The following is a 19,390-nucleotide window of genomic DNA, read 5'->3' on the forward strand; positions in this document are numbered from 1 at the left end:
AAACTAAGCTCAACTTCTGCTTCTCTGCTTGCTAGCCAATTGGTATTTTGCCACTCATCTGCCTTACTCTAAGGCTACATCTTCAGGGAGAGCAATCTAGGAAATATGTAAATCAAGTCATAAGGGTTGTTTCTCTCTGACTCCCTCTGTTCCAAGAATTTGGGGCAAGCATTCGAATTCTCTTGCTTTCTTTTACTGGAGAGTAGATAATTCTTAAGTTTGGCTTTGTGGGGATATCTAGTGATAAATGAGACAGTGTTTCTAAGGCTGTAATTGAAAAGGAGATCCTAAACTCTCAGGTGTTATTAGTATTGTTGTTGTTAAATTTTATGTTCTTTTCCCATTTGCTTCTGTTGTAGTGCACTGGCTTTTCCTGACCTTCACATTATCTGTTTGCAGAGTGCATAGAGCTGATGCTTCGCATTTAACATAGGACTTTTCATCTTCAAAGAACTCTTCAAATAAGCTAATTGAAGAGAAGCTACAGAAGAGTACAAAGTTAGCAAAAAAAACCCCTCTAAACGTGGACCTAGAAAGATGACGGTAAAAAGCAAGTCGATCAAAAACACATTCATAAGACTAAATTGAAGGTCTGGAGTAAAGTCTGGGGGTACCATCCGGCTAGGGGTCAGCTCGGCTTCCAGGATAGCTCAGCTGTGTACAGAATCTGCCTGGAATGCAGGAGACCCTGGTTCAATTCCTGGGTTGGAAAGTTCCCTTGGAGAAGGGATAGGCTACCCACTCCAGGGTTCTTGGACCTCCCAGGTAGCGCAGTGGTAAAGAATCCGCCTGCCAATGTGGGAGACATAGGAGACAGGAGTTCAATCCCTGAGTTGGGAAGATCCAAGATCCCAACTCCAAGATCCCATGGAGAAGGGCATGGTAACCCACTCCAGTGTCCTTGCCTGGAAAATCCCCATGGACAGAGGAGCCTGGCGGGCTACAGCCCACAGGGTCACAAAGAGTCGGACACGACTGAGCGACTAAGCAGCTAAGCAGCGCAGCAAGAGGTCAGGACCCGGTCCTCCCTGGGCACGCGCACCTGTGCTGTCTGGTGCTGTTTATCAGTCGGGGTGTCCAAACCTCAAAAAACTTGCCTTTGCCAGTGATTCTCAATTGCGAGACAAACCCACTGGCATATTCTCAACCTCTGGCTACTTGTAGCCACAGTTGTGTAAATGGAAGTTCATTTTAAGGTTAGAAGTAGATGAGCGAAGCCTCTTCAAACTCCACTCCCATGGAAAGCTAGGATTCCATTTGGGTGAGCAGTTGGTCTGGCTTTTGTAATTGTGCTTGGACCTTTTTATTTACTGGTTGGATTCGGTTGGCCCCATACATTGGTATTTTCCCAGCTCACAATGGAAGGAAATAGTATGTTTGAACTGGAGAACCCCAAGGATCTGTATAATGTGGGGCAAGGTACCTTTATGGCTCTACACTAGTATCTAACAGAATCCCTGGCCTGAGGAATACATTTGCTAGACATTGGTAGTCAAGTGAATGAATGAGTTAATGAATCACTTTGGAAAACTTGGAAATCCCTTGGAAAACTCTTGGATGGCTAATGTGAGAGGCCATCTGAATATGACCTTCTGCCTGCTCAACCATCTCTTTTTATGGGTGATTCTTACGAAATATAACCCATTCTGGAGCCAAGTTTGTTCCTGTGTGACACAGTGGGTATCATGAATAGTATCCATTCAAGTTGCTTATTTCCTTGAAGGTCTATGATATAAACATGCTGTTTTTCTCCATCATGAGCTGAGAAGACGACTTGACTACGTTCTCAGTCATTTACATCACACCAGCAAATAAAAAGCACCAAACCACATTACAGAGTCTAGATGTGTTGTTAACCCCAAATATCAGTATTCTATGGGAATCTCATTTCTACTCCAAGCCGTGAGTGCTTCATATGATGAAAGTAACATTTTATTGTTAATGAAACTTAGACTGTTAATATATGGTAGTAGAGGGAAATGGGAAAGATCTTATATTAAATTAATTTTTATTGAAATATAGTAGCTTTACAGTGTTGGGCTACTTTCTACTGTTACAGCAAAATGGAAGGAAATAAAGAAGCCGTACATGTACATATATCCTCTCCCTTTTGGAGTTTCTTCCTGTTCAGGTCACTCCTGTATAGCACAGGCTCTGTTTTTATCTCCTGAATTTCACCTGACTCTTGGGAATCTCAAGTCCCTATGCTTGCCATCTTCATGTAGCCCTTCCATATTTTTCCACCTCTGTACCATTTTGGCCAAGGGTAGATACTGATTTGCTATTATTCCATAGCAGAGTTGAGACAAGACCAACAGAGAGAAGGTAGTTTATTTTGTTTGTTTGTTTGTTTTGAACAATTGGCTTCTCAGGTGGCAGAGAGGTAAAGAACCCATCTGCCAATTCAGGAGACACAGGAGATGCAGGTTCTATCCTTGGGTCAGGAAGATTCCCTGGAGTAGGAAACGGCAACTCACTCCAGTATTCATGTCTGAGAAAACCCATGCGTGGAGGAGCCTGGTGGGCTATAGTCCATGGGGTTGCAAAGAGTTGGACACAACTGAGCACACACATACACACAATAAGGCAAGTGGCTATGAGTGTTTCTGGCATCAGACAGACTTAGGTTCAAGTCCCTGTCAGCCAGTTGTTAACAGTCTGACTCTGAGCAGGTCACTTCCCCTTTGGGTCTCACTTTCTTCATATATGAAGTAGGGATGCATGTAATACCCATTTCCTGGGACTAATGTGAGCATCACGTGAGAGAATTCTGGGAAAATGTAGCATAGTCTCTGGCACATAGTATAATGTTCAGTAAATGTTAGATATTATTTTTATAACAAAAATGCTACTACATATCAGGAGATGCAAAAGAGATCAACGAAGAAAGGAACAGAAATCCACATAGTTGGGTTTCCAAGGGATGGCTTATTTCTTGGGCTTCCAGGATTTGACCCACTTTAACTACTGTTACGCCTCGGCGGGTGGGTCTCCATCTTGGGACATAGCATCTTAGAGCCTGAGCCTAGACCGAAGGGTGTGGAACCAGTGTATGACTGGATTTTCTCCTCACTCTGCCTAAGACTCTCCTTCCCAGTTTCATTTCCCTGACTGAGAAACTGCCTCTTGCCAGAGCTGACTTGCCCTCTGAGGAAAGGCCCCTGCTGATGTGGGGGAGGAAAGGGTGACCTCAGCAGGGAAATAATGGAATAGAGTCAAACAAGCCCAATGCACATCCAAGAGAGACGTGCCAATAGCAGCAACGGGAATGTTCCATTATGTCTAAAACTTTTTCTCATTATTCTGTGACTTTCCCTATTACCTTCAAACGTGTTCTCCCACACATGGTTAAGAGTTATTTTGCGTTTCATTCTTTTCCTTAAATTCTATCTGGGCAGCATTTTCCCTGGCAGAATAGCTCTTCATCCTCAAGCAGCAATATAAAACCCAGAGACAGGCATTGGTGACTAACAGAAAGGGGGACCTCCATGGCCTGCTGGATGGAGGAGGGTGACAGGATGCTACTGAGCGGTCCTGATGGGGAGGCTTTGATGCGCGGGTGCCCTAAAGAAGAGATAAGTTACTTCCCCCTGGTAGAGTAGATCCTGTAAAGATCTCAAGAAATCCTCATGCCACTGTCCCATCCCAGGAAAGTTCAGGAAGATCACAGGACTTCCTGTTGATTTTTTTTCTTGGAAATGTGTTGTGTGTTTATGTCAGGGAGGCCAATGGCGATAAGGAATTGAAAAAAATACATCCAAGACCTGTTGAGGGTTGCTCCATACAGTCGGAGCCCATAGAACTGTAGAGTCTTTAGGGAGGCAGGTTTCATAGAGATTAAGACAGAGACAGGCTTGCAGTGGTTTCACATCCAAGCTGTGCCTCTTAGTAGCCATGAGATCTCTGGAACTTTCCTTAACCTTGCTAAGTTATAGTCTTTAAAAGGATGTTAGTAATGGCAGCTGGGCTTCCCTTGTGGCTCAGCTGGTAAAGAATCTGCCTGCAATGTGGGAGACCTGAGTCCCTGGGTTGGGAAGATCCCCTGGAGAAGGGAACAGTTACCTGTTCCAGTATTCTGGCCTGGGGAATTTCATGGACAGAGAAGGCTTGTGGGCTACAGTCCATGGGGTTGCAGAGAGTCAGACACAACTGAGCAACTTTCACTTCACTTCACAATGGCATCTACCTTACAGATACCTATTTTTAGCATAACAATATTTACCTTACAGTAAATACAATTAGGTAGTACTTAATGGTCTGTACCTCATAGGTTGATATAGATTAAATTAAATAGTATATATAAGGCACTTAGCACCTTATACTGCTCATTAATATTAGTAATTCCTCTTCATTTTCTGGGACCCAGAGGAGAGATCCTTGCAGGGAGCAAGAGTATTTTAAGGCTGAGGCAGATGTTGAGAGGATTAGGGAACAGTTTTAACTTGAAAGTAATAGCCCTAGCTGGGCTTTCCCAGTGGCTCAGTGGTAAAGAATTCCGCTCCTAGTGCAGGAACCATAGGAGATGCAAATTCGATCTCAGGATTGGGAAGATCCCCTGGAGAAGGAAATGGCAACCCACTCCATTATTCTTGCCTGGGGAATCCCATGGACAGAGGAGCCTGGTGGGCTATGGTCCAGGGGTCGCAAAGTGTCAGACACGACTGAGCGACTAAACAACAGACAATAGCACTAGCTAGTGGCAGATAACTGTCCTCTAAATCCATCTCAATGCTGGTGACAAGGGCATATGACTCTTTTCCTTTCCAACGTGTCCCCTCTCTAGTCATCATAGCCTTTAAGTAACTTCATCTCAAAAGTGTGTTTTAGGGACAAATCTATCACAGGTGGTGTAACAGTTTCTTTTGTGTCCATTTGACTGGGCTAAGAGATGACCAGATAGCTGGTAAAATGTGATTTCTGGGGGCTTCTGTGAGGGTGTTTCTAGCGGAGACTAGCATTTGGATTTATAGACTGAGTGAAGAGTATGGCCCTCCCCAGTGTAGGGAACCAGTGCCTGACAGGTTTTGATCCATCGAGGGTCTGAATAGAACAAAAATGCAAAAGTAAATCTTTCTGCTTGAGCCAGAAAGTCATCTTCTCCTACTCTCAGACCTTGGTGCTCCTGATTCTTGGGTCTTCCTTTAGATTTGGACCAGGACATATCATTGACCTTCCCCGACCTTCTTTGGAGTCAGACCGGGTCTTATATTGGTTCCCCTGGCTCTCAGGCCTTTCAGTTTGAACTGGAACTTCCTCCTTGGCTTTCCTTGGCCTTCAACTTGCAGATAGTAGATAGCGGACCTTTGAGCCTCCATAATCACATGAGCAAGCCCCTCATAATAAATCTCTTTCTATATTTCTCTATATATCCTATCAGTTCTGTTTTTCCAGAGAAGGCTGGCTAATACAAATGGAATAAATAAACTCAAGCAGATCTAGCTGGTTCTGCCTAAGAATAATTTCTTTAATTTGCCCTGTTAATGATCCTTATGGGACCAGCATGGCTTAAACCTGCCTATGAAATCAGGTAGACCGAAAAGAGCTTTTTCTCTAAGGTCAGAGCTCATTGCCTGTGTTTGTGACTCTGGGCCTGCCTGCCTGGACCAGTGGAGCTTTCTATCCCTCCTGATTGGTCTGCTTTGTGTTGACTTGTATCCTTAGATACTTCTCATCCACTCAGTTCTTTGGCTTTGTTTGTCTCTTGGCCTCCCTGCCTTCCCACAGAGTCCAATCCTCTGGTTGTTGTATCAGCCAGAATTCAGTTTAGGAAGCAGGAATCACACCAGATATTTTAAACCATGGTTATTTATCACAACGAATGAGATGCTTCCCAAATCATTGAGAGGCCTGGGGGTAGGGGTTCTAGCCTCCATCTCCAGGGATGACTCCCAGAACACTTGGACTGCCTCTGAGGCCTCTGCTGAACTACTGGTTCCAAAAGACTTCGGGGAGACTGCAATTCAGGGATGAAGCAGCTTCCATTTCTGCCACCTCTGCCACTGGTGCATAACTCACAATGAACTGGTGATGGAGTCTCCCCTACAAGTGCCTCCTCACCTCTCGGAAGCTGAAGAATGGATGTCATAGCAGCATTGCAGAAGAACTTGACACTTCCATGGCCTTCTTGCCCTAAGGACTTGCTTCTGTTTTTTAAAATCTCATCCAAATGCATCTAATATGTGGACTCTAATTCCTGTCCAACACCCTGCTTGCATGGGAGACTGGAAAATGTAGTTTTTAGCTTCTTGCCTCTATAGTATAAAAAAATACACTGAAGGAAATCCAGACGGCAATTAGCTAACACCCAGATTGGAAGACAGAAGATCCAGGCAGACCAGGGATTTGAGATCAGGTTGCTCATCAGTTGAGGATGTAGAGTAGAATGGTTGCCAGGGATACAGAGGTGAGAGAGAGTCAGTCAACAGAGAGGGAAAAACAGCTTTGGGAAACCGAGTGGCAGAAAATTGTGAGCTTAAGTCAAAAGTACAGTGAAAAGCTGTCACAATTCAAACAAGGGAGGTAGTAGAAGATTGGTAGGCAGCAAGAGAAATGGAAATTGAACACAGACAGCCCCTTGTGGAGTTGTCGGTTTCTAGTGCTTGCCTTGTCCAGAGCTTCAACTTACAAGGCAGCCTAAAGCTGTGGATGGACTCATTGGCTGGAACAGGTCAGGCAAGGAGGCAAAGAGCAAGCAACCATCAATACCAAGCCCCAAATCCCACCTGACCCTCGGACCTCTCTGCCCCTCCTTCCTCCTACCCCCAACTGTCCAGACTAAGTTGGTACCCACAGACATCTCCATCCCTCATACTTTCCACAGTGCTTTTTCAGGATTCTAACTCTTTTTTAATATTCTATACTGAGGTCCGCATAATTATATAAGAGCAGTGTAACTATGTTCTGAGTGTATTGGGAGAAGATACTAAAAGCAGTATTATATGTGAGCCTGACTCCGTGATAACACTCCCTTATTAATATTAACTACTTCCTTATCAATGAAAACAAAATGCTAAGCCCCTTTAAGAAGCATAATTATGTAAACATTTCCAAAGCATTGGAAATAATTTATGCCAACTGCAAAATAACAATAAGCATTGCAATGAAAGCAGGGGAGAAGAAAAAGAATTCAAATATACACATAGAGGCACATATAAACACATGTGTAAGTACATATGTGCACACACATACATACATGCACATATGCACAAAAGTCATGATAAACTAAGACAAGAATAACCAAAAAACCAAAAATCCCATAACATGAATTCTTAGGACTTAAAAGGTAAAAAGTAGCAAGCAGTCCTCACAAGCTAAAAATTACTTCCTTGGCACAATAGGATCTTTTGTGAAAGGAGTTTTTCAGCAAACACATTTTGACAATTGACACCCCATGAGTACCATTTGTGAAAAACATTTTTTTTTCAACTGTAATTTGATGAAGCAGGAAGTGGAAATCGATAGGACGTTGCCGTTCTTTGCCGATGCCCTGTCTTTCTCTCTTTGCTCCTGTCCTGTAGTAGATAAGAGATAGGAGGAGCCCAGAACACATATAGATTTTTTTTTTTTACAAAACACAACAAAGGAAGCCACAGAACACTTTTAACTCCAGAACTGTTTTCAGCACCATGTTGCAGATTTGCTGGGTAGCAGAGCAGGCCGATTTCAAGCCCACAGGTGTGTGGGGAGTTTATATGATCCCTCAGAACTTTAGGGAGAACCTTCCTCACTGTAGCACTCATCTCTGCCTCTCAGCACAGTTGGTTTCCATGACAACCAGGCCAGTGTCTAGTTCAGTTTTGCAAATACTTCCTAAAGCCCATTAGGCCTAAAATCTTCTGTATAGCCTCTCAAATCTGCCTTATTTCATCCAACTTTCCTACGGCATCCACTTCCTTTAATCTTCCTCAACTTGTGAGGTGAGAAATGCAAGATTCTATAGCAGCAAATTTACTTAATAGCCACACAGAGACAGATATTAACGCAAACCAAGGAAAAGGAGGTAAAGTGGAGCCCAGGTCACCTTCATGTTGGCTGCCTGATCCTTGCTCAGCTTCTCATCTTGTTTTAGACTCGGGGATAATGGTCACGTGCATATTTGCTTGGCTCTTTTGAGCAGATTTGCTCCAAGTGGATAAAATAAAAGTGATGGTGTAACATAGTAGCAGAAACACGGTTCTAGGAGTAAAAATCTCGGTGCTGACCTTGAGCTTCTGTCTCAGTGACCTAAAAGGACAATGGGTTAGAGGATCTGGAGGAACTTCCTGGTTTTATCATTCTATGACCTAGTATGAGCGGGTCTGGTCTCCCCTCCTTCAAATAAATTGGTGTTTCCCTAATCAAGTATTCTTCCTCTAGACTGGTGATTAAACAGACCAATCCTAATTTTGACTAAAGAATAAGACAGAGAAAACAATCTGTTACTGTTTAGAGTATCAGAAATTCCCATTTTGTTCCACATTTCACAGAACAGGAGTGGAACTTTTAGGAACATCTCTAAAAATACAATATTTCTCTTTCATTAAAGTCAGTATTCAGATACATGCTGGCATTCACCTGACAGATTTATCACTGATTTAAATGTTTCAAAATCATGCTACATTAACTAAACTCTTCATGAAAAACCTCTACCAGAAAACATTCTGTAAAGCAAAGCTATGTTAAGGAGTAATTGGTCCAGTGAAAAGATGTGTTTATTTCTTCTGCAATTCTGCTCATTGCCAGACAAGTCAAACATTCTACTTATCTTCAGCCACCCACCAAACTCAACACAAAGGCTTGTCTAGCAAATGAACCCGTTGAGGGTCATTTACATAAGACCCTCATTTATAAATGACACTGGTCATTTCTATATGAAGCAGTGCCAGTTTGTCAGAGCATTTTATGAGAGCATTTTCTTATTATCATGTCAGATACTTAATTTCTTTTTATAAAAACTCCACATGAGAGAGAGTTTCACAGTAGGCCTGATAGAGATTATACTTGAGGGGTCTGCAGGAAGGAGTGCTATGGTGAGAGAAATTACAGCCTTGAGGATGCTGGGTCCATGGTGGGGTAGGAGGAGGAGGAGTGCTTTTTGCATTGAACTGAGTGCTTTTTGCATTGAACTATAATTATGGAAGTTTTGCTCTTTGTTTCCCTTGAAGTTAAAGGACCTCGATTTTTTTTTTTTAAATTTTATGATTTCTGACTTTCTAGTTTTAGTGTATTGTATCAGAGGAGATATTATGAAACCAGGCAAATCATTCATGTTTTTTAAAATCTTCTAACTATGGGAGCTTGCAGGATTGTCTTGGGAAGTCCTGGACCAGTCCCTTTTTCTAAATCAAAGCAAATCACACCTGTTGATAGAGTTAATTTGATTGGATTAAAATTTGAGTCCCATGCCACCTTGAATGTGCCATGTTCAGATGGTTCTGTAAAGTGTTACATTTCATCATGGAAATGTTAGGTCACTGAAAGGAAATAAAGGTCAGTAGATATAGAAAAAGTCTGGCCTTTGGAATCTTGGTGATAAATGGACATCTTTTCATTTTCTTAAGGTTACCTGTATTGCCTGAGAAGGAGAAGGTATTTTCGTATGGGAGATCAAGGATTTGGCTGAATGCTTTGCTTTTTCACTGAGCTGGGTCCTAACAATAGCCATTTGATTACAGTTACCTTAGTTTCTGTCAGCTTCACATCAAAACACAGTCACATGCTCACACACACACACCCCCCTAAAAATACAAAGCCTGCAGAGCATTGTTCCAAAGTAAAATGAGATCTTTAAAAATAAGCTGAAGGCTCAGTAATTAATCAGTTTTCAAACAACTGTGTTAATCCAGGAAAGAAGCCTTTTCATCCCGAATGTCCCCGAAGGACTTGGGATGCTCAGCATTCTGTCGCCATCTTGCAGACCTTTGCCTTGGAAGGTGCTTTCACAGCATTACTCAACAAATTTGGAGAAAGTTCAGAAAGAGGCTTATACATCAAAGTGCAGGAAAGCCAACTTAAGCTTTAGAATAAATACCCGAATCTCTTATCTTTTCATATTAGTTATTTCTTCTAATCCTTGCAAAGCAACTTCTAATAGGGCAGGGAGGGGCTGGGAAATGAGGAAGGAGGGAAATCATCAGGTTTGCATATCTAATTGAAAACAAACAAAGATGAGAATTCCAACATTCTTAAAATGTGAATTGGAGTGTGAGGGTAGGAAGAGGGAGAAGGGATGGTGTCCAAAATCTTTATAGTCATAATAAAAACATATCCCCCAGTGAGAATAATTTTTTTCCAAGATTTACTGTAATTTAACTGGTGGGTTCTGATTACCATCTGGGAGAAATAGAAACTAAATCCTTGTCGTTACACCCTCATGTTCATGAGCTAGAGAAACAAATGTTAATAATATCTACCACATAGTTTGGTTTTTCTTTTTTGGTTAAAATTGGTAACTATATGTAAAATGTTCAGGATAGTACCTGGTATGTTGTAAGTCTTGTGTTGTTGTTCAGCTGCTGAGTTGCACATTAGGCACTGGAAGAGTCTTATGTAAGAGTTTGCTATTATGATGGTTATATCCAGTAATAACGAGAGGTAACATTTAACAATCCCTTAATACAGGGTTTCTTAGCTGCGGCACTGCTGACGTTTTCAGATGGATAATTCCTCCTTGTGGGGGCCGTCACATGCAGGGCAGCATATTTAGCAGCATTCCTGGCTTCTGCCCATTGGATGTCGGTAATCCCCCCTACCCCCTTGCAGTTGTAACAACCAGAGACGTCTCCAAACCTCCAGATGTCCCTAGACGAGCAAAGTCAGACTCATTTTGGAAACACTGCCTTCATTTATCTCTGGCAGTAAACCCAGTGCCTTATTTATGTTATGCATTTAATAGGTACTATTTTCATTCCCATTTGATAGCTGCAGTAACAGAGGTGTTTAAAGGTTAGGTGATTGGCCAGAGTCACATAACTAAAAATCCTAACGCCAGGATTTGAACTTTGCAGTCTGACATTAGCCACTATATTATAATGTGTGTGAAGCTTTTAGCAGAACAAACTACAATAATTATTTATTATTATTTTCAAGGTAGCTTCTTGTCATTTGGGATGTTGGTGACATGGTTGATTTCTAGAAACAAAGAATACTTTTCATGTCCTGCCTCTTGTTACCATGAGATTCAACTAAAATACTGGTAAAATAGTGATATGGATATGTTAGGGTTCCTTGAGGTTTCTTTTTATTTCAGCTGTCAAAATAATGTCCTTTCATCACAACTAAACAAATACTGATACCGATTGAGCATCTAAAGATATGAGACTCTGTGCTGCAAATGTCTTTTAAAGACTGAGAAAGACTGGTTCTCCTGGGAGAATTTTTCTTCCCCCCATTTTTGTCTGTAACAAGGGAGCCTGCATGCTATGTTAGTGGACCCGTGCCTCCTGGGAGCACTGTCCCAGGCCAGGAAATTAAAATCTTGGGATATCAGAGAGACTGTGTTCTCCCTCTTCTGGAGATGCAAGTGCGAGATAGAAACTTTGGGAGTTAGTGATGGTAAGGCCATCTGCAGTGACAGAGACCCTGATACTCAGAGAGGAGCAAAGATGAGAGACAGAGTCTTGAAAGTCTTGAAATCCTTGTCTTCTGTTGTTTCTGAGACTGGGCTACCCTTCTGAGCCTCGTGTAGCTGGATTGTTCAGTCCATCCTCAGATATCTGGGCCAATGAGCTGCTTTGGGCTGCTAGCCCAAAGTAGCCTGTTCTTTGCAACCAAGACACTCTTAATTAATATTGCACCTATGGTCAAGACATTTACAAGGCTTAACGGCATTTGGTGGCACAGATCATGAAGGTCTCTGCATGTCTACTACATTCAGGATCTTTTGTGGAGATTAGATAACTCTTGAAGTGTTATGAGAGCTGGATTGTGAGCTAATGGATACCTCTGGGTAGGAGGCCAGAGGTAGGAGGCCTGGGGGAGCTACTGCAGAAATTCAGGGAGAAGGGATGGGACTCTCAGAGTACCGATGAAGTCGAAAAGAATGGAGATAAATTGGAGAAGATGGATAAGAATCTCAAAGTACATAGTATGATATAGGAATCAATATATGCAGACTTGAAAGTGTCAGGGAATGAAGTCAGAGAAAATTTGCAGTTTAAAATCAGAGAGGGCCCTCTGAAAAGATAATGTGTTTGCCTCAGAGATACATTTTAAACCAAGACTTACACAGATATCAGGAGACCTCTGTCCCCAGCATAGAATTTACAGTTTTCTCACAATTTTGTCCCTCTCTAAACATAGCAAAACCCACCCACTTTTGTGTTTAAAAGAGAGAGATGCATGATGGGTATGTGTGGGATGGGTACCTCACTACTGCAATCTTTGCTCTTTGCCTCGGAAGTTCTCTATCTTCTTCCTGCAGTTCCTCCCAACTGTCATAACCACAGAAGATATCTCTCTTTATCATGTCTCCTCGAACATGGGACGGCTCTCAGGTTTAGAGTCAGTAGGTATAAATAACCACAGTTGCATAGGTCCCACATAACTGGCAGGAGAAAGGGGAAAGGCATAAGACAATGCTGTAACCCAGGCTGTCACCCAGTATCTTGGTTTAATACATATAAAATGCAGGCAGGAGCTCAGATATTGCTATAGAACAGCACTGCCCCCAGCAGGACTGTCTGCCATGATGGAATGTTTCTGCCTGTGCAGTACAGTACTGAAGCCACCATTCATGAGCCACTGAGAACTTAAAATATGACCAGAGTGACAAAGAAATTATACCTTAATTTAATTTAAATAGCCCTAAGTGGCTAATGACTACTGGATTGACCAGCAGCCTGAGCCCTTGATTTTTACATGAAGAACCCAGGATATCCTCAGAATCCTAACTGAATCCACTGTAATATCATTAGCTATTCATTTCAAACTGAAAACTTCTAGAAGCTGAATTATACTTTTAGGCATCTCAAAGCATCCTTCAGGAGACATAGGCTCCACAGTTATCCTTCTGGATTGAATGTCCAGAGTGGATACTCAAATCTTTTGGATTGAGTGTCCAAAAGAGCAATTGAGCGCCTCCCCCCCTCCCCCAGTTTATGCAGCTGCTAGAAAAGGGGAATGCTTAGCATAGTTTTACTAACAGCAAAACTGTGCTCTTTCCAGAGCCCATTCCAAGGAGCAAATACATTCTTGGTTCCACTTCCGGTGAGGCCCCTTCTGGGAGTTCCCATCTGGAGAGTCACCAAGTGTGAGGGATATATGTGGTAGCTGAAAAGCAGGGTCTGTTTTTCTCTCCTCCTGTTAAGCTGCCAAAAGCATCTCGCTAGCTTACAATAGATTTCCCTACCTCCTCTCCTCTCTCCTCTTCCCCCAGGAGAGATAATTGGACTGTGTGATTTCCATTAAATGTAATGTACCACATGCAGATGAACACAATAGCAAAATGCATTAAGATAGAATCTCTTGGAAAAAAACGGTCTGGGTGTTTTTCCATTTGTTAAAATTAGCTACCAAATTATTTTTATGTTTGCACAATTAAATGCAAAGCTTTCATTTACTCTTTTTAAAGCTTATTTGCATTCCATACCCTCAAGAATGAAGATCTTGTTTTTATAAGAAAAATATCACAATTATTTTTTGTTGTTGTTCTGCCATATATGTGTATATGTAATATGTATGTGTGTATATATATTTGAAAAAATATATATACATATTCACATACTCACGCACAGACCACATAGTGGTGCTCTAAACCTGCCGGAATCACACAGAAGGGCTTTGCTGTTGTTAGGTGAAAATGCAGTGAGCCCGACTGCAGTTAGAATTCTCTCTGAAATGGACTACTGATAAGTTTCCTTTAAAAATATGTCTTCCAGCATTCATCATTTGGCAAGATAGATCCTTTGTACATACTCTGAAGTGATGAGCTGAACGAACAGCACTAAAGGAGAAAAGGCCATTTGAGAAAGCCCTGTCTCATCCATAAACCTGAAATAACCATTTCTTTTTCCTTCCATAATTATCATATTATTAGGTTTTAATTAAGTTCATGCCACAGCTCAGTGGCTAGGTTAGGAATCACATGCTCTGGATAAAAGGCAAAATGAGTTCAACAGTATCTATTTCAGGCACCTATTTAATCAGTCTCCTTGTCCCATCCCCAAACCCTCTTGGCTGACAGTTGTATTTGGTCAGCTTTGAAACAGTTCAGAAGGTCAAGGTCAGAGTATTCTTGCACCAACATATGCTATCAGGAACTAAACAATTGACTTTATCCTTTGAAGTTGCTTCGGTTTTACCAATTAGATGGAGGAAACATGAACAATGGATTCTGCAACCTAGCACACATGTAATAAAAGTGCAGTATGATAAAAAAACACTTTAGCCAGACTGGATTGTGCTGAATTGAATTGTGTGTTCAAAGCCAATCGTCTTTTCTTCTATGACTGGCCTTAGTTATGACACTACATCCCTGTGGGACACTAAAATTCACATGTAATTTAATTTTGCTTAGAATTGTGGGAATGAATGATTGGGGATGACCAGAGTAAACACTCTTTTCTTTCTTCTGGTGATTCAGGAAATGTGTGGAAATTGTACTTCAGTAGTCTTTTAGGAAAGGTTTTGTCTTTCATTTGGGTTATTTACAAATGAGCTGGTTCACCTATCAGTTGTCTATCATCATGTTGATGCTGTGTAACAGATAACAAAACCCAGTGGCTTAAACTGTAAGAACTTCTTTATCTCATGAATATGCAGGTCTGCTGGGTGGGTCTTCTGGTTTCAGGTAGGTTTAACTGATCTCTCTCAGGCTTCTTCCTGTGACTGTGGTTTGATGCAAATCTGCTGGGGGCAAACTGGTCTAGGATGAGACAGCTGAGTTTTCTTCCATGTGGTCCCGCATCCTCTAGTAGGCTGGTTCAGACTTGTTTCTCTTGGCAGGAGCTGGGTTCCTAGAGAGGGAGAGAGCTGAAGCATCCCGGGTCCCTTGAGGCCAAGCTCAGAGCTTGAACCCTATCACTTCTGCCACATTCCATTCTCCAGAGCAAGTCACAAGCCAGCCCAGATTCAAGGGATAAGAAAATAGACTTCACCTCTTGATGAAAGGAGAATCAGGGCCAGTCAATCAGGAGAATATTTTGTGATGAATCTACCACAATCGAGGTGCTTTTATGAAGGTAATAGAGAGAACTGAACTCTAAAAACATTTCGGTACCAAGCTTGTGAGAAGTCTAACTTAGTTTGCAATTTAAACCCTGCCCACTGCCATCAGTGGGTGGCATCACTGCCATCATTAAGTGGCATCACTTAAGAAAAAAAATGAATAAAGAAAAAAAATAAACTTGACATGTTCATGGACATTGACCAATATTGCACTAGAGCAATGTTTCTCCATATCAATTGTAATCATACCATCGACAGGCTAGCTCAGAACTCCAGTGAAACCAGTCCAGTGTTGTCCATTGAAGATAAGAATCTACCTGATCAATTAAAGCTGCGTAGTCATAATACTGGCTATTTTTTGTGACTTGGACAAAACAGAAACAGAAAACCATTAAGCAAAAATATTTGCAGTGAGGTCCTTCCTGGAGAAATTGTTAGAAAATCCTCTTGCATCAAGCTTTATGTAACCCAGAGATTCACATCATAACCCTCATTAGCCTGCATGGCAGGTGTTATTCCTGTTTGCCAGTGGATAGAGTTCATTTTTATATTCATTTCCCTTCTGTTCTGAACATAAAACTATTCAAATTCCAACACAGGAAGAAAAAAACCAAAACAGCCAGCCATAATTTCTCTAGCAAATCTTTGTTCTTGTTATTAGATCACATTTCTTCATGTACAAGCTGCTCGAAGTTGGTGGGTATATGTGTGAACTTCTGCTTTTTTGCGGTAATTGTCAGCCAGTCAGTCAGTCAGTTCAGTCATTCAGTCATGTCTGACTCTCTGTGACCCCATGGACTGCAGCACACCAGGCCTCCCTGTCCATCACCAACTCCTGGAGTTTACTCAAATTCATGTCCATTGAGTTGGTGATGCCATCCAACCATCTCATCCTCTGTCGTCCCCTTCTCTTCCTGCCTTCAATCTTTCCCAGCATCAGGGTCTTTTCAAATGAGTCAATTTTTCGCATCATGTGGCCTAAGTATTGGAGTTTCAGCTTCAACATCTGTCCTTCCAATGAATGTTCAGGACTGATCTCCTTTAAGATGGGCTGGATGGATCTCCTTGCAGTCCAAGGGACTCTCAAGAGTCTTCTCCAACACCACAGTTCAAAAGCATCAATACTTCTGTGCTCAGCTTTCTTTATAGTCCAACTCTCATGTCCATACATGACTACTGGAAAAACCATAGCTTTGACTAGACAGACCTTTGTTGGCAAAGTAATGAAAAGGCTGTAATTGTGGGATGTCTAAAATGAAGACAAACTCTGGGATGATCCCTTTGGTCACTGGTTTTCAAAACTGGTAGCACATTAGGATCATTGAAGAATCTTTTTTAAATACTCAGATCTTTTCCTTACCCAAGATGAGTTCAATCTGAATCTCTGGTGAGGACTGCCCAGGCATAGTATTTTTAAAAACTTCCCTGGTGATTCTAATGTTTAGCTATGGTTGAGAACCACTTTAAGTGAATGATCAAAGGATCCTCTATTGTTGATTCAAGATTCAAGCCTATTCATGTACCTGTTGCTTTTTTTCTCTTTTATTTCAGTCTGTAAGTGCACAATGTTGCTTGAACATCTAGATTAAAAGTTAAAAAGCAAATCAATTATCTTTATGTATATACAGTTGATTATTTTACTTTTTATCTGAATGCTTTGGTCTTTGGAGACAGATGCCCAAGAATATCTAGTGTCTCTGGAAACTTATGAATTCTTCTTGGGAAGAATTTAGGAAGATTTGCTCTCTGACAACCTCCTTTCATGCATAAGTAAAATCCTAAGTTATGATTTTTAGGCTACATAGACCTAGTCTATTAGACCTGAGGGTAGGAAAAATTCTCCCTAATTACTAATCAACAATCCCGAGGAAAGATGAAAGAAACATCCGACATCAAAATCTTCTTTCTCAGTAGCCTAAGACCAAAGAGGGCTTCCCTTGTGCCTCAGCCAGTAAAGAATCTGCCTGCAATGCAGGAGACCTGGGTTCAATCCTGATCCAGGAAGATTCCCTAGAAAAGTCATTGGCTACCCACTCTAGAGTGCTTGCCCAGAGAATTCCATGGACACAGTAGTTTGGTGGGCTACAATCCATGGGGTCACAAAGAGTCAGACATGACTAAGAGACTAATACTAAGACTGAAGATAAAGACTAGAAAGGTGGAGGAAAAGTTTGCCCTTCTTTGTTTTATTATTAAAAGTTTACTTTAAAGTAGTTTCCTTTCTGTCTCAATCTACATGAAAAGAAAGAAGGAAAAATGGGTCAGTAGAGGTTTCATTGTCATTGTACAAAGTTATGAGAGAGAAAACTGGGGATAGACTAATATCCGCTACTCAGGTGTGGTGGTGGATGAACCAGTGTCTTCTTGCAGCCTCGTTGTCTAAGAGGTTTATTCAGCAGACGCTTAAGTCTCATAGGTGGTCTCTATCCCAGGATTGCAACTCCTTTCCAACCTCTGGTCATTTCTGACTTGTTCAATATCAATGGAAATAGAAATTAATGGGACAATTATTGTGTCCCCTAGGTACTTATTCATACAGTATCTTATTTAATTCTTACAGCAGTCCTATAAAATAGCTACTATTATTATACACTCTTTGGAGATATTTGTTGTTGTTAAGTCACAAATTTGTATCCAACTCTGTGACCCCAAGGGCTGCAGCACAGCGGGGTTCACTGTCCCTCAGTATCTCCTGGTCAGTTAGGTCAGTCACTTACTCATGTCTGATGCTTTGCAAAACCATGGACTGCAGCTCACCAGGCTTCCCTGTCCATCACCAACTCCTGGAGTTTACTTAAACTCATGTTCAATGAGTTGGTGATGCCATCCAACCATCTCATCCTCTGTTGTCCCCTTCTCCTCCCGCCTTCACTCTTTCCCAGCATCAGGGTCTTTCCCAATCAGTCAGTTCTTCACATCAGGTGGCCAAATATTGGAGTTTCAGCTTCAGCTTGAGTCCTTCCAATGAATATTCAGGACTGATTTCCTTTAGGATAGACAGGTTGGATCTCCTTGCAGTCCAAGGGACTCTCAAGATTCTCCTCCAACACCACAGTTCAAAAACATCAATTCTTTGGTGCTCAGCTTTCTTTATAGTCCCAAATGTTACATCCATACATGACTACTGGAAAAACCATAGCTTTGATTAGATGAACCTTTGTTGGTGAAGTAATGTCTCTGCTATTTAATATGCAGTCTAGGTTGGTTATAGCTTTTCTTCCAAGGAGCAAGCATCTTTTAATTTCATGGCTGCAGTCACCATCTGCAGTGATTTTGGAGCCCCCCAAAATAAAGTCTGTCACTGTTTTCATTGTTTCCCCATCTGTTTGCCATGAAGTGATGGGACCAGATGCCATGATCTTGGTTTTCTGAATGTTGATTTTTAAGCCAACTTTTTCACTCTCCTCTTTCACTTTCATCAAGAGGCTTTCTAGTAGTTCTTAGCTTTCTGCCATAAGTGTGGTATCATCTGCATATCTGAGGTTATTGATATTTCTCCAGGCAATCTTGATTCCAGCTTGTGCTTCATCCAGCTCAGCATTTCTCATGATGTACTCTGCATATAAGTTAAATAAGCAGGGAGACAGTATACAGCCTTGACATACTCCTTTCCCTATTTGGAACCAGTCTGTTGTTCCATGTCCAGTTCTAACTGTTGCTTCCCACCTACATACAGATTTTTCAGGAGATAGGTCAGGTGGTCTGGTATTCCCATCTCTTTAAGAATTTTCCACAGTTTATTGTGATCCACACAGTCAAAGGCTTTGGCATAGTTAATAAAGCAGAAGTAGATATTTTTCTGGAACTCTTGCTTTTTCTATGATCCAACAGATGTTGGCAATTTGATCTCTGGTTCCTCTGCCTTTTCTAAATCTAGCTTGAACATCTGGAAGTTCACAGTTCACGTACTGTTGAAGCCTGACTTGGAGGATTTTGAGCATTACTCTGCTAGCATGTGAGATGAGTGCAATTGTGTGGTAGTTTGAACGTTCTTTGGGATTGCCTTTCTTTGGGATTGGAATGAAAACTGACCTTTTCCAGTCCTGTGGCCACTGCTGAGTTTTCCAAATTTGCTGGCATATTGAGTGCAGCACTTTCACAGCATTATTGTTTAGGATTTGAAGTAGCTCAACTGGAATTCCATTACCTCCACTAGCTTTGTTTGTAGTGATGCTTCCTAAGGCCCACTTGACTTCGCATTCCAGGATGTCTGGCTCTAGGTGAGTGATCACACCATTGTGATTAT

The 19,390-nt window shown here is 41.6% G+C and overlaps 1 long non-coding RNA gene across 1 annotated transcript; it reads left to right on the top strand.

Moving 5' to 3' along the window:
* Positions 1-765: 765 nt before the first annotated feature.
* Positions 766-4,660, top strand: LOC122706986. Its single transcript, XR_006344535.1, has 3 exons — positions 766-797; positions 3,822-3,825; positions 4,520-4,660. It is a non-coding gene; the product is annotated as an uncharacterized LOC122706986 (long non-coding RNA).
* Positions 4,661-19,390: the final 14,730 nt, after the last annotated feature.

This window comes from Cervus elaphus, chromosome 13 (assembly GCF_910594005.1).
Source record: "Cervus elaphus chromosome 13, mCerEla1.1, whole genome shotgun sequence".
Lineage (NCBI taxonomy): Eukaryota > Metazoa > Chordata > Mammalia > Artiodactyla > Cervidae > Cervus > Cervus elaphus.